Raw genomic sequence first — 16,927 nt, forward strand, 5'->3', positions numbered from 1 at the left:
TGGAACAGAACAAAATGTGAGCATAAAAAAGGACTGTATGTTCTAAAGTATCTAGAGATCAGGCTAGACATACCAATACCTATTTGGACATGGAAGATAACACACACAATGCTTAAAAATTCGGAGATATTTAAAACAGGTGCTCCATTAAGAGTCCCTTAGGAAGTCTAACTTTTAAATACACCAGAATGATATGCAATAATGAATGTTGCCATTTACATCAGCCTGTCACAAGTGCACAAAAGGTTTTAATCCTTTTGCTAAGATTAAAAATATGCTAAGTCATAAAACAAATATGAATACATTTTAAAAGTTTGAACTTTTAGGGTATATTTTTTCTGATCAAAATGGAATTAAATTACAAGTCAATAAAAACAGGACATCTAGAAAATATACAACTATTTCTTAAACAATTGATATCTAAACTGTTCAAGGAAGAAAATACAAAGAAAGAAAGGAAAATATCTGTAAGTGAATTATAATGAAAGGACAATATATCAAAATTTGTGGGATGAAGGTAAAAAAAAAGCATCAAGAGGAAAATGTATAGCTTTGAATATCATTTGAAGACAAATTTTATCTAAAAAATAAAGATTACATTGAACTAAAATGGAATAGAAGGAAGAAAATAATAAAGAGAAAAAGCCAATTAAATAGAAGTGTCTAGCAATGGAAATGTTTAGAGTCTCAAATTTTAGTTCTCTAAAAATTCAAATAAAATTCATGAAACCATAAGAACATTATCAAGTAAAAAGAGAAATAAATTATCAATAACAAGGTAAAAAGATCACTATAGAGTCTACCAAATTGAAATGATAATAAGTAAATATTAGAAACAACTTTATGTCAAACAATTTGTCAACTTGGATATAAATTGGAGAAATTATTTAAAATATGCCTTTTACCAAAAGTGACATGACAAGAAATAGAAAACCTTAATAGCCTTATATCTGTTAAATAAACTGTATGTGAATAAAAATATATATTCTCACAAAGAAAATTGCAATCCCAAATGAATTCATTAGTTATATCTATTATGTACAGCAGACATAATACAAATCTTAGAAATTCTGTCACAAAACAGCAATGGTGAAATCACCCTTCAGTTCATTATAAAAGGCCAGATAGGCCATGTACCGAATTCTGACGTAAGCATTAAAAGAAAATAAAATTACAAACTTTTATCCCTTATGAACATACATGCAAATGGCATTAACGAAATGTAAATAGAACAAATCCAGCAATTTAAAATAAAAGTTAATATATCATAGTAATCAGGGTTTTATTCCAGGAAAGCAGGATTGGTTTAACATTTAAAAGTCAATCAATGTAATTACTTCATTTACAGAATAACAGATAAAACCAAACGAACATTTCAAAATGGATGAAAAGCATGACATATGTCAACACTTGGTCATGGTGAAAATTCTCAAAATTAGGAATAGATGGAAACTTCTTCAATCTGATTAATAGCACTATGAACAACACAGCAACTAATATTATACTCAAAGGTGAATTTTTCAATATTTTCTCCCTAAGAATGAGAAAAAAGCGTAGACGTCATTCTCAATACATTTATTTAATCTTTTACTGGAGGTTGTGGTTGTCCAACAAAGAAAAAAAAAAGGGGGGCATATAGATTGGAAACAAAGAAATAAAATGGTCTCTGTTCACAAAACTTTTATGTAGAAACCTCAAGGAATCTACAGTACAAAATATTTACTAAAACTAATAAATTAATGTGTCAAAGTCACAGGATAAAAAAATCAATAAAAAAATCAACTACAATAGCAGAAAACAACTGAAAAATAACTTTAAATAAAATTCTATTTACAAATAATGCTAAACAATGAAATATTTAGAAATAAATTTAACAAAAAGTTGCAAGAATCTATACTGAAAGCTGGAAAATATTACTGACAAAAAATAAAGAAAACCCAAGTAAATGGATAGCAATACCATATTGTGGATTAGAAGGCAGTATTGTTAAGAAACTCATTCTCCCTAAACTTATCTATCAATTCAATACAATCCCAGTCAAAATCCTTGAAACCAATTTTTAGTACTTGGTAAATTGAGTCTTAAATTTGTTTGGAAATTCAAGGACATAGACCAGTTGAAACAATTTTGAAAAAGAAGAATCAAGCTGGAGGACTCACATTACCTGATTTCAAGACTTATTTTCAATCTACAGCAATTAAGACAGTGTCGTTTTTGTGTAAAGCTAGACATAACAATGGAGCAGAATAAAGAGTACAGAAACAATCTGTACATATATAGCTTTTTGGTGCAGATGCCAAAAAAATTCAAAGAAGAAAGAAAGTCTTCAACATATATTATGTATTGCTGGAAAAACTCTATATAGGTATGGGAAATAAGGAAAATTGACCCTACATTAGACTATAAAAATTAATATAAGATGGATTATAAGTATAATTATAAAAGATAAAAATATGAAGTTTCCAAAAGAAAATAGTACAATACGTTTATGAACTCAGGCTAAGCAAATATTTCCCTGATGGGATACAAAAAGCCCTAGAAATAAAGAAAAAATCATGAATTCAAATTCATCAAACTTGAAAATCTATGTTCATCAAAGATATATTTTATATGATTGTATTTTTTTCCTTCCTTAGCATATTGGTTAGACTTCTTTTTTTTCTTCTTTGACTTTTTTTAAATGGTTGTCCTAGAGTTTGCAACATGCATTTACAGATAATTCAAGTTCACCCTCCAATAATTCTATATCACTCCATGGGTAGTGTGAGTACCTTATAATATAAAAATAATCTTTTTTTTTTTTTTAAGGAAGATTAGCCTTGAGCTGACTACTGCCAATCCTCCTCTTTTTGCTGAGGAAGACTGGCCCTGAGTTAACATCCGTGCCTATCTTCCTCTACTTTATATGTGGGACACCTACCACAGCATGGCTTGGGGAGTGGTGCCATGTCCACACCTGGGATCTGAACTGGCGAACCCCGGGCCACCGAGAAGCGGAACGTGCACACTTAACTGCTGCACCACTGGGCTGGCCCTGAAAATAATCTTAATTCCTCCCTCCTGTCTCTTGTATCATTGCTGTAATTCATTTCACTTATATATAAGTATACATAAGAAAGTATATGTGTGTGTATACATAGAGAGATATATATATATATACATATATATACATATACATATATATACATATATATATCATGTATACCCAAGCACACATAATTGAATACTGTTGGTATTATTTTGAGCAAACTGTTGTCTTTTAAATCAATCAAGAGTAAGAAAAATAAAAAGTTTTTATTTTATGTTTACTTATTCCTTCCTAGATGCTTTTCCTTAATTTAAGTAGATCCAAGTTTCTAACCTGTATTATTTTCCTTCTCTCTAAAGAATTTCTTTTAACATTTCTTGCAAGCCAGGTCTACTGGCAACACATTCCTCCAAGTTTTGTTTGTATGAGAAAGTATTTCTCCTTCACTCTTGAAGAATAATTTTGCAGGGTACAGAATTCTAGGCTGGTGTTTACTTTCTCTCAACACTGTAAATATTTCACTCCAGTCTTCTTTCTTGGATGGCTTCTGAGAAGTCAGATGTAATTCTTATCTTTGTTCCTCTATAGGTGAGGTGTTTTTTCCCTCTGGCTTCTTTCAGAATTTTTTCTATATCTGTGACTTTCTGTTGTTTGAGAATGATTTTCCTAGGCATAGATTTTTTGGTATTTATCATGCTTGGTGTTCTCTGAGCTTCCTGGATCTGTGATTTGGTGTCCAACATTAATTTGAGGCAATTCTCAGTCATTATTGTTTCAAATGTTTTTTGTTTCTTTCTCAATTTCTTCTCCTTATGGTATTCCCATTTGTATATGTTACACCTTTTGTAGATGTCTCATAGTCCTTGAATATTCTGTTCTGTTTTTATAGTCTTTGTTCTCTTTGCTTTTCATTTTTCAAAGTTTCTATTGCTGTATCTTCAATCTCAGACAATCTTTCCTCAATTTTGTTCAGTTTACTAACAAGCCCATCAAAGGCATTCTTCATTTCTGTTTTTTTCATGTTTAGCATTTATTTTTGGTTCTTTCTTATGATTTCCTTCTCTCTGCTTACATCACCCATCTGTTCTTGCATGCTTTGTACTTTACCTATTAAAACTCTTAAGATATTAGTCATACTTATTTTAAGTTCCTGGTCTGATAATTCCAACATCCCTGCCAGGTTTGGTTCTGATGCTTGCTCTGTCTCTTCAGACTGTATTTTTTGTCTTTTAGTATGCTTTGCAATTTCTTCTTGATAGCCAAATGTGAGGTACTGGGTAAAAGGAAGTGGTTTAAATGGGCCTTTGGTAATGTGGTGGTGAGGTGCAGGGGGAGGAGAGGTCCTATGGTTAGGTCTCAATGCTTTAGTGAGCCTATGCCTCTGGACTGTGAACTTCACAAGAGTTTCAGTCTTTTTCTCCCCTCTTAGGTGGGACAGGATTCTAGAGTAGGCTGAGTTGGCTGTTTCCCTCCCTCATGTCAGTTAGGCTCTGATATTACCCCAGCAAGTTAGGCTCTGGTTAACTAGTTTCCCTTGAAAGCAGACTTTATTAAGAACAGAGTGCTCTGCCATATTTCAAATGGGTCCTTTTTCCCTTTTCCTGCCAAAGCAGGACGGGATTTTTCTCTGATATTTATTGTGGGAACCTGCTCAAGCTCCTGGAGATAAATCTCACAATATTGTGCCCTCCCTGATGACTGGGTCCCCCTGGAGTTCTTAACTCTCACAGTTGTTCACACTGAGCCTCTAGCAATTTGTCAGTTACTGTTTAGGTTTTCCTACCCCAGCACATGGCAATTTCTGCTCCAGTAAGCTGTGACTCCCTCTATTTGCCTCTGTTTCTCTAATCTTGGGGCAGCAGTCTGCCCTGTGTCCTCCCCTCTCTTATAGATCCAAGAAGAGTTGTTGATTTTTCAGTCTGTTCAGCTTTTACTTGTTGTTAGGATGAAGTGGTGACTTCCAAGCTCCTTACATGTGGAACAGGAAACCATCCCCCTTGTTTTTATGTAAGTCTAAAAGGTAGACAACAGCATAACTCTTTATTCCTAAAATATTATGATAGCGTTAAAATAATAACACTAGAGAGTGTGTCTTATGTATGCTTGAGTTGGTGTTGATATTTTTGCAACCCCTTATAACCTACATTGAGGTGGGGGGATGTTTATATATAAAACATTTGTTTTAAGAAAGGTGCTTAGAGTCGTATTTTAAATCCACTTGTTCCTTAACAATAACAACATTGCACATTACATTAACAAGTAATGTCCACTTAAATATCAACCACCTGTAATTATAATGGCTTCAACAGATACCAGTATTAAATAACAATGGCAAAGTAAACTGAAGAAGTATTATTATCTGAATGAAAAAAAAGACGTCAATCTTGTCTATGTTTTGTCAAATCAAACTAACACTAGACTGTAGGAATTCTGGGTACTACAAGTATATTAACCTAGTATCTCACTGCCAATACTGTGGTTTGTACTAAGCTTAAGTGTCTTTTTTATTTTTTTGGTGAGGAAGATTGGCCCTGAGCTAATGTCCATGCCAATTTTCCTCTATTTTTTTGTGTGGGATGCTGCCACAGCATGGTTTGATGAGCAGTGTGTAGGTCTGCACCAAGGATCTGAACCCATGAGGCCCCAGCAGCTGAAGCAGAGCATACAAACTTAACCACTATGCCACCAGGCCAGCCCCAGTTTAAATGTCTTTTGAGTTCAGTTATTTTAAAAAGTGGAAAAACTCAAAAATCTCAAACTAGTGATGCAGCCTCAGCTGAGGAGTACAGAATGTTTCTCCAGAAAATGTGTCTCTAAGCATCAGCTAGCAACAGCTTTTCTATTTGTATCACAATTTCAAGGAACTTCTTGAACTGGAATTTTCATAGAAGCCATGCAAATGTACTGTTTCAGAGGAACTGTGGAAAGGAATTATTCTGAAGAGACTTTTCATATTGTAATTTCTAATATCATTGTATATTAGACTTCTTATTTTATTCCTTTTTCCTTTCTTTGACAAAGAGGAAGTAAATGGTCCATTTTCCGAGATTTTCTGTTCTCTTTTTGATCACTACAAAAGATGCTAAAGTTAGGTTATCATTGTGAAGATCAACTGTCTTTGAAGTTCAATTATTTAACTAGGTTAATTTTTTCTGTCACTAAGAGAACAACCCAACATGAGCCATTTGGCCAGGTAGCATTAACATAATGGTTCTGGAAACCTAATTGGTACACTGCTCAGATTCAAGGGGAAAAAATGTATTTGGAGGGCTCTTGTGACTTTTGTTATTTTATTTTTTTCTTTTTGGTTAGTTGATTCATAGAAAGCATCTATGAATGGGGAGCCATAGGTACATAGTATAATTATAGCCTTCTGTTATTCACCAATACTTGAAGAGTAACATTCATTTTTTCTGAAACTATTATATGTTGAAATAAGATTCATTTCAGATGTCATTATGCAAATTCCCTGTTCAAGTATTGAATTTTTTTCTAAAACTAGCGTAATTCCATACTATAATTCCTTACTATATCTACTTTTCTAGTAAAAGTTTTCTAGTTTTTTTTTCAGAGATTGGCACCTGAGCTAACATCTGTTGCCAATCTTTATTTCTTCTTCTTCTTATCCCCAAAACCCTCCAGTACATAGTTGTATATTCTAGTTGTGAATGCCACTTGCTGTGGTATGTGGGATGCCACCTCAGCATGGCATGATGAACAATGCCATGTCCGTCCGTGCCAAGGATCCAAACCTGTGAAATCCTGAGCCCCCACAGTGGAGCACAGGAAATTAACCACTCAGCCAGGGGCCAGCCCCTTCTAGTTTTCTTGACATGACTAGACACAACCCTCTAAAGGTTTTAACCCTTAATAAGCATTATATAAATAAGACAAAATTTCTTCTGTTATAGAAGAAACATAAAATTTTTCCAGTGAATGCCTATTAACACACACATAGAAAAACTACTTTCCTCAACAGACTTAACAACTGATAATGTATTACTATTTAGTGCCTAATTCCAGTGGACAAATTAGGAAAACAAACAAGCCCTTGTCTTGTACTACATCAATATAAATACTCCTAATTTAAATGTAGATAGAGTGTTATTCAATCCACAGTATAAGTCAAACTGTATCTTGGAGTCAAATATAGTCAGATATGTAATTTGCTTCTCAACCAGCACCACATCTTCAGAAATGGACTTATTTTTAACTTTTGAAAATGACACTAGTTTCTCAGACCAAATAATATTATATCTGAACCTAAATCTGTCAAATGCTATTGGCCTTCATACCCACTCTGTGCACACACATAAACAAACTTACTCACAGACTAGTTATTTGTATCTGAAGTGTTTTTTTCCAATTTGTCGTAGACATGGAGAATTTTTCAGAAAGAAAAGTAAAATCTTGAACTGGGGGCTTTAGGAAAAGCGGTGTTATCTACCTCCTTTGCCCCCTCTCCCCTCCACACACATTAACACAACTATAATTTTGAGAACATAAACACTGGAGAAACTGATTTCCTATCAAAAATCAAGAGGGTATCAACCACCCTGAACAACACAAGTAGATCATTTCCAAGCATTAACTTATCTCTTCAAATCCTGTGACCAGTAACGCTTCTGAAATGCCCAGTTAGGAATCTAGGAAAAATAAAGGGGAGAACATCAGACATCTTTTTATCTCCCTGTGGTAGGCAGGCAGAATAACCCTCTCTCCTAAAAGAATGTCCATGCCCTAATCCCCAGAACCTGTAACTATGTGCTCTTAATTGGCAAAAGGAATTTTAAAGACTTTAGGGACCTTGAGATAGGGAGATTATTCTGGATTATTCCAGTGGGCCCAATGTTAACACACGAGTCTTTAAAAGTAGAAGAGGAATTTAGAACAGTGGGTCAGAGAGATGAGACAATGGAACCTGGGCAGGAGAGATTTGAAACGCAAGAGACTAGACCCACTGTTATTTTCCTGAAGATGAAGGACAAGGGCCATGAGCTAAGGAATATGGGTAGCCTCTAGAAGCTGGGAACTATCTTCGTCTGACAACCAACAAGATAAAGAGGACTTCAGTCCTACAATCACATGAAACTGAATTCTGCCAACAACCTGAATGAACAAGGAAATTGATTCTCCTTTAGAATCTCCAGGAAAGAGTGCAGCCCTATTGAGACATAGATTTCAGCCTGATGAGACCTGCATCAGACTTCCAAGCTAGAGAACTGTAAGATAATAAATCGTGTTGTTTTAAGTCTCTAAGTTTGTGGCAGCAATAGAAAACTAATACACTCTCCTTACAAATAATTTCTGCAAAAGGCTTTTATCACAGTGAATTTATTTTAAAACAAAAAAGGACTTGTGAGTTTCTACTAAAGATTCTTAAATGAGTTCTATCCTTTTAGAATATTCCACAATAATATTTCTCTTTAGAAAATGATTTCTTTCTTGTTTAAACAAATGAAATTTATTTTATCTTATAGTCTAAGTCATTCTAGATTTGTAACATGGTTCCACGTCTCAGCATTTTATTGGGCTACCCTCCAATTCCAAAAAGGATACAGAATGAACTTCTCTTGTTTCTATGCCACTTTAACTAGGTGCTCTATGTGCAAGACCAAACAGTAAGCGTTCAGATTTATTTTTATACTCAGACTTTCCCCTCACAATATGCCAAATTACAGTGGTAATGGCAGTTACTTTTTCATAAGCAACAGGGTGTCTACAACATTGATTATCGAGTGGTTGTGAAATTCCCCGTGCTCACACTTAGTTCTCACAAGCCTTGAGATAAATTAACTACAATATTCATGCATCATCAAGGGGAGGATCTAGTTTTTCTTAAAAAAAATCACAACCTACGATTTCCTTGTCTGTTTCTGCAACAAGGACTCAGGATGCAAAGCAATATGATTTAGAGTCAGCCTAAACAACCATTTTCTTTTCGGAAAAAGAAATCTAAAGAGAAATCAAAGTTGAGAAAAAAAAAAAAAGTAAAAGTATTTGAGTTAGCTATTTAATGTTCTATCCTCTATTGAGAGCTTTTACCAACTGGGGATAGGCCTTTTACTGTGTTGGCTTATGCCAAGTGAAAACAGTGAGTATGAATAGAATTTTTTTTTGAATTTTCATATTACTTTTTAACTCACTTATGTCATTTGTATTAATTTTTTAAATCATAAACTTTTGGTTATCCGATCTCCTAATTTTGTTAATACTTGAATTAATTTGAGTCTATGTCTCCTAAAGCACTGAGCTTATTGAGTGACAAATAAAATGTTCTTAACAGAGATGCTTGTTAACTTGAAACCTTGCCCTCAACAAGTTATAATCCAAGGAGAGAAGACTTTGGATTAAAAGACAGCATTTCATGATGATAAAATCCATAGAGAAAGGTATTGAGCAAGCTTAAAATACAGATGTGATTAATCCAAGATACAGAGGGCTTCTTGAGAAATCTGGACTGACAGGCTATCACGTTAAGCAGGAGAAATAAGAAAAAGAAAAGGTAGGAGGCTATGTAGGGAGATCAAGGAGACAATCCAGTTCTTTGCTGAGAACTGTCAGAAAGTGCAATTGTATATGTCTGAAGGGAAAATTGGGAGCAACAAAATAGAAAATCCTAGAATACTAAATTGTTCATGAGAGATCTGAAGAACAAAATTGATGTTTCTGAACAGGAGAAGAGTGGTAGAACAGAGATTTATTGTTTATTCAGCAGTGACTAAGCCAGGCCCTGCGATATTTATGTATGTTATCTCTTTAAATTCTAACGGCAGTCCAGGAAATAATATTATCTCTGTTTCATTCAAAAGTAAACCAGGGCCAGCCCCATGGCTGAGTGGTTAAAGTTCTGCATGCTTCTCTTTGGTGGTCCAGGGTTCATCGATTCAGATCCGGGGTGTGGACTTACTCCACTCATCAGCCATGCTGTGGAGGCATCCCACATACAAAGTAGAGGAAGATTAGCACAGATGTTAGCTCAGGGCTAATCTTCTTCAAGCAAAAAAAAAGAGGAGGATTGGCAACAGATGTTAGCTCAGGGCGAATCTTCCTCACAAAAAAAAAAAGAAAAGGAAAGAGAAACAAAGATTCACAGAAATTGAAGTCCTATGAGCAGTAAATAGCAGAATTAAACCTAGGACTGCATAATTCCAATGTCTGCACTTTTTCTACAATATTGGGAGATTGGACCCTCCCTCAATACTGATAATGTTCTTGAGTAAACAATGACTTTGTAGAACAGCATGAAAGATAATTGAACTTGTTCTCCAGATGAACTTATTCAAGATTGAAATTCTTAATTCCCCTTTAACAGTCTCTTTTAAAATCAAGTAACAAATTTTTGTTTTATTTTCAACTTGATGCCATTTTTATACGTGACTATTTTAATCACTTTGATTATTTTTATGGCACATTGAATCTGCACATGGAAAGACATAGGTATTGCACCAAGACATCCTGCATCATTGATAGTGATCTTAGCTTTTGGAAAATTCCACTTTTGCTAAGAACGTTGTCCTTAATGGTGGAGTTTTCCTAATTGGATGTATCTCCATATCTAATTATTTCGTTTAATTATCATGTGATAGGAAGTAATGAGCTCCACATCACCAAGAGTTTTCAAATTTGAATTGTATACATGCTTATATAGAAGGTTGGACGAAATGACCACTAAGGCTCTATGATTCTGATATATTCATCATTACACATGAACAGGTTTTAAACTCCTAACTAGTTAAACAACTGAAAAATGAAAAAGAGAAAATAATTTTGATCTTTCTAAGCTATTCAGGTGTCAAAATAAAAACAAAATGTCTAATAGCCATTACTATTGAAACTGTGAGAGTGTAGACAGTTATATACACAGCAGCAGAGAGCTTAAAATGTAAACGTTTTTGGAAATCTAGTCTCCACCTTAAAAAAATTCATAGCTGTTGATGTGTGGACTCAAAGTCTAGACCTGAAGAAATGAACATATATACAGGCAAAATTTATATATTATATTGATTGCAGCATAACTCGTAATAATTTTTTTAAATGCAGACCCGGTGACAAGATTAAAGGAATGGTCAATATATTTTAACCACAAATGGATATTATATTATACAGACATAAAAATTGCATTTAAAAATATTTATATTACTTAATATGATTATAATATAATATTAGAGAAAATACATAATACAGTTAAGACAATCCATAAGAAAAATGACTGAGAAGAAATTCTTAAAAATATAAGTATGAATTAACTCAGAAATGATGGCTTATGAGTGATTTTTAAATATTGTTTATAATTTTTGGAGCTTTCTACAATGAACAGACATTATTTTTACCAAATCAAAAAGGTTATTAATTGTCAATGAAGCAAGCCAGTTTGCCTATAACTCTTGTAGACACAAAGGATTTATTAATTCACTTCCTTTTTTTCCACCTAGCACCCGTATGATTTCTCTTAGAACTTTGCAATTACCACTAATTATGTCCAATCAATGGGATAATTCAAGTTGGGTTTGGATGCATTCCTTTCCAATCTTGGTATAATGGTTAATTTTATGTGCCAACTTAACTTGCCATGGGCTAAGGGAATACAGAATAAGTCATGGAAGAAGTTACAAATACCAACGATGACCAGGGATCAGTTACAGACAGGGACTGTAATTGTCATGGATATTTCCTACTTATTTTGCTATGAATACGTTTGTGTATGTGTGTTTGCCTTCTTTCTGTTTTCTTTCCTCTCTTATTCCCTTATTGTGTAACATAAGGTGTATTGATTTTATATCATAGCATTTAAGTATTGTTAATTTTACATCATCATCTTTAAATTATGGGATATCAAGGAGAAGAGTAAACATCACTCAAGGACTTTACTTCCTCTTCTGGGGAAAGGGTAAGTAAATTTTCAGTTGTATGCATGATAGTTGTATCATGGCAGGCAGAATTATGACCTTGTTATTATCTTTATTTGGAGATTAAGTATGGTTTAAGGAGATGCATATGGGCGCTAAGTTAACAAGCGGTGGACTTGTGATGGTTAATTTTATGTGTCAATTTGACTGTCCGCATAGTGCTCAGATTAATCTTTATTTCTAGGTGTGTCTGTGAGGGTGGTTCGATATTAGATTAAGCTATGAATAAATGGGCTCAGTAAAGTAAACTGCCCTCTCCAAAGTAATTGGGCATCATCCAATCTCTTGAGGGCCTGAATAGAACAAGAAGGCTGAGGAAGGAGGAATTCTTCCCTTTTATCCTGCCTCACTGAGCTGGCACATCTCATCTCATATCCAACCCTTGGACTGGGATTTACCCCATTGCCTCTCCTATTTCTCAGGCCTTTGGACTCAAGCTGAAGTACATCACAAACTTTCCTGGGTTTCCAGTGTGCAAACGGCAGGTTGCATGGCTTCTCAGCCTCCATAATTGCATGAGCCAATTCCTCATATCATACTGGTTCTGTTTCTCTGGAGGAACCTGACTACTGCACTTGTTTTTAAGGTAATATATTTTTTATTTGCGTGTAATTTAAAAAATCATCTTTATTGATGTATAATTTACAGAAAACAAATTTCACCAATTTTAAGTGTTCAGTTTGATGAGTTTGTCAAAATGCATGCCATTTTATTTGTAATTGTTATTTTTTACGTGCCAAGTTTAAAGTTAAGATGTGAACAACAACCTCCCCTATCATCACAAGTACAACATTGGAGCCATCAAAATCCCAGATTAGAAAGAATTTCTGTTTCCTCCTCTCTTTTACTCTCTTCTCAATTTCCTTGATATGTTTAAGAATCCTCCTGAGGTTCCCAATATTGTTTGAAGTGCAAATCTTATTTTTTCCTTAGTCATCCCTGCAGATGTAACTTGATAAACCCACTCTCCACATTGAAGCGGAAGACCTCCAGAAGCCATCAGAAGTTAGTTACTTTGAACCAATGTTGGGTAACAACCTGAAAACTCAGGCGCCTATTGTCAGGCTAAGGGGCATAGATAGCCAGCAACATTTTCCCAGAGGTGGCCGGGTTACAGTTAACAAAATGGATCTGTAATATTCAGTTATTTTGAAGTTCTAAGATGTCAGTCCCCATCTAACTCGTTTCATCATAACCAGCCTCAAACCCTCACAGAATCTTTCTGAATGGTCAAGCATGGGGGAGTGGTAAGACAAACCAGAAACTGACAAGCCAAAGTTAGAAACCAGAAGTCACCCTGAAAATAGAAGCTTCTTTGGAATTCCAGAAATCTTAAGGAAATTTTGGGGCTTACATGGAATATTGAATGGGAATTGAAGCAATTTTACTGAGATAGCAAGAGGGAGACTTGAAAAATGGGCCCTTTAGCAGCCTGACAATTTGTGAAAAGGCCTGGAGCAGAGGTTATATAAGTGTTTTGCTGAGACTTTCAAAAATAAAGCCAGGGAGATTGAAAATATAACTTACAATAAGATTGAAGCAGAAAAAAAAACTGGTTAGAAACTTTAACAAGAAATGTAGTTTGCATAGAAAAATCTCTAAAAAGAACTGGATTCAGCACAACAGGACAAAGTCACAGGGTTTCTTGAATACACAAGGTATATCAGGAAAAAAAGGGGAGGTCGATTAAGACCAACAAAACCGAATCACTTTTGAAACTGAAGCCTTAAAGAAATTCTATTTAGAAATATTTTTATTATAACAATATATTTAATGTGATATCTTTGAGGGTCCTCTAAACTGATATTTTCTGAAACCTTGAACTTCTCCAAACATTGCATTGTAATCTATGCTACTTTTCAGGAATAAGCCTAAATTTCCTCTTCTGTAAACCGGGAATAATAATAATGTTTGGCACGGAAGAATTTTATGAGGATTAAGGGCTTTAATGCATGTAAAACCTTTAATACAGTGCCTGAGAGATTAAGTGCTAAGGAAATGAATGTGATCCTCTGCTGTTATTATTCTTTTTGTTATTATTATTAGTGATTTCATTTACTAGTAAAAGTCTTCTGAGAAATTTAGAGATAGGATGCTCAATATCTGTTGGTGGCAAAGAGTTAAAGGACCAGGAAAAACATTGCCTGGGGCAATAAATGGAAAGCAGGAGAACCCATGCAGAGAGAGAGGGAGAAAGTGTTTCTCTCCCTCTGTCCTTGCTTCCTCTGTTCTACACTTCTGCCAAGGTGAGATCCCTGGATCTCATCGTGGGGTACTAGAATGTTACATCTGGAATAAAATATAAAAAGAATCCAGGGCAAGGTCAACACCTTAAAAATCAGGAAACCCACCCCAGAGTGTTTGAGTGGCTGGTCTAAAGTCAGTTAATAGCAAATTTGGGACCGAGAGGGGAAAAAAAACTCCAACGTTTTGCATGAACTTCGATGACTATCCAATCAGATGACAAGATAAAATTACTGGCTAGTCAAGGACATCTATAGCTTTGAGAAAATATTGGTGCCTAGAAATAAGGCTGTAGCCTCCAGGTGCCTCGCTTTCTTGACACAAACAGTTCTCATCCCCGCACCTGAAGCTACAGAGAATACGGAATTGTATAATATATAAAATCCACCTTTCCAACACTTTGTAAATGATTGCACTCTCTTCTCTCTACTTCTGTTTTCTCCAGGTTGTCAGGCACACACTGATGCCAATACTTGATACTCCATTATATATATTTAAAAAATACTTATATCTCTATTTTCAGGGTGCTGATTACTACAGCACTTTTTGTTAAAAGGAAATATTGGAACGCGTTTCTACCTTCGGTCTTACTCCGCTAATAACCAACTGAATTATTTGAATCAGATGAATTTTTAAAAATATTTTAAAATAATGATTTATTAACATTAAAAAAGTTAATATACTATTGGTTAATATGAATTCCAGATGTATAATCTATTTGATGTTTTAACATAATCCATTTTCTTCTTGCATTCCATGTTCCTGATGTTAATTTTTATGAAAGGGAGTGACCTCTCATGTCATTTTGACTTGATTCACTTAGCAGGAGAGAAGTGACAAAGAGGCCATCCAAAAGCTTTGTTTCTATGGAAACAGTTTCTCCTGCTTCAGACCCGAGATGAATGGGGAGGATTAATGGTATAGATATTAATATTCATGAATGCCAAGTTGGGTGTTCCTCCCTCCTTACTCTTCTTCCAATGATATTTAGGGGGTGTGGGCTGTGAAATGGGCTTGCCCCACATCTGTCACTGAAAGCTTGAGATGGAAATAATTCATGAAATGGTGAAAAGGGCCTGATGAAAATATGGCACATGAATAAGCACATTTTAAAATTAATTGATTTAAATTTTACATTGAATTGGTATATAGTATTTTTTTATACTGACAATTGACTAAAGAAAATGAGACCTTAGAATATGAATGTGATTTTGATGTACCAAATTCTCAGAAAGAGACTTTGGAATAGTGTTCCAAAAAATTCCCTACCCCAATAATACTGCAGGTTACAAAGGTAACTTTGGATGAGTCATTACATTTAGTAAGTGGTTATAAGAGTTTCAGAAATTAATGTTAATTGCTTGGTAGTGACAGTGAATAAGAGCCCATATGATTACAATTTTCCGTATATTTTAAACTAAAAATATCAAGGGGGACAAAATGAAACTACAAATCAATGAGGTAGATGCATGAACCAATGCACATGCATGCACACACACACGCACAATCACAATCACACAACCAAAATCTTTTTTAGATCTTTCTGCATCTTAGTGTCAAGAATCAAGGTCAATATGTACAGAGATATCAACAAATGAATAATACAGGATCATAATATAATAACTTCTATCTAAAATATTTCGAGACAATTTCTTTTTAAGTAAAGAGGGTAGGGGAGGAAAACTTTTCCCTTCTTCCCTTCTAGGCTCTTTGGCTGGTCTAATAATTAAATTTCCATAAGACATATTAGCAGGAGAAAAACAAATTTTTCATGTATGTACAGGGACCTCAAATACATCAGATCCAAATTCAGTCAGGCAGTTAAGGCTTAGGTACCATCCTGAGATAAGGAATGGGATAGGTGCCTGGGGCTTCCAAGGGGAGGAGGGCACTTCACAGGACAATAAGAAGGGCAGACGTTTGGTAATTAGACGTTTGTCCTACCACATAGATAGGCCATTCAGATAAAATTATCTCTGGTAATAGCTCTCTTTCTGGGCCAAGTCCACTATCTAAATTCTGTTAGGCAGTTAGGGAAGAGGCAGAAACTTTTCCTGAGTCTGCTGGCTTTCAATTGCCTTCAGCTCAAAGCATTTCCTGTGCTAAAGTGGCACATTTTGGGGTGGCCTATGCTGCCCCTCCTCAAGAGTGCATTCATGCTATAGAGTCATCAAACCATTGTCCTCTGGTTGGGTGAGATTGCTGACATTTCCACTCTATTATTTACTTTGCATCAGGGCTCAGTGGAAGTCTGGCACTTGGTCAAATACCAACATAGAGGATGAGAAATCAGTGGTGCCTTTTTCTGTTGTACTCTATACATGAACTATACATGCCTCATACTGGTCCCGTTGCATCTTTTCATCTGCATGTATTGACTAGCATATTCAGTAAAGGCCTATTGGAGGCTTTCTGTTTGGAACAAGCTTTGGGAATAAAAATAATAATTTAAGATTTTTGAATTCTTAGAAGAAGGATCATTTCTCATAATTCTCTCAATTTTTCCCTTTAACTCAGAAAATACATTCAACATCTTCTTGGGCCACATTAATCTAGTGTTTAACCTAATCCCCCAAATCCAAAGATATGCATGGTCTTCAGAACCATGAAGTAGATATGTGAGGTAAAACAATAGCAACAGCAGCAACACCACCACCGCAATTGTTTGCCTGGCCCTTTCAGTGAGTACAATAGTATCTGGTGCAGCACTCAATTGATTGGTATTCACGTCTAGTATACTTGAAAC

The 16,927-nt window shown here is 34.9% G+C and overlaps 1 long non-coding RNA gene across 2 annotated transcripts in view; it reads left to right on the forward strand.

Moving 5' to 3' along the window:
• Positions 1-16,927, forward strand: part of LOC138921822 (uncharacterized) — a 213,680-nt gene that overhangs the window by 106,559 nt on the left and 90,194 nt on the right. The window contains exons 3-4 of one of the 2 annotated variants that reach the window (XR_011434695.1): positions 11,816-11,918; positions 12,360-12,523. This is a non-coding gene — a long non-coding RNA (uncharacterized lncRNA). The remainder of the gene's footprint in view (positions 1-11,815; positions 11,919-12,359; positions 12,524-16,927) is intronic. The other variant, XR_011434696.1, reaches the window with a different exon arrangement.

The sequence above is a fragment of the Equus caballus genome, chromosome X (assembly GCF_041296265.1).
Source record: "Equus caballus isolate H_3958 breed thoroughbred chromosome X, TB-T2T, whole genome shotgun sequence".
In the NCBI taxonomy this organism is placed as follows: Eukaryota; Metazoa; Chordata; class Mammalia; order Perissodactyla; family Equidae; genus Equus; species Equus caballus.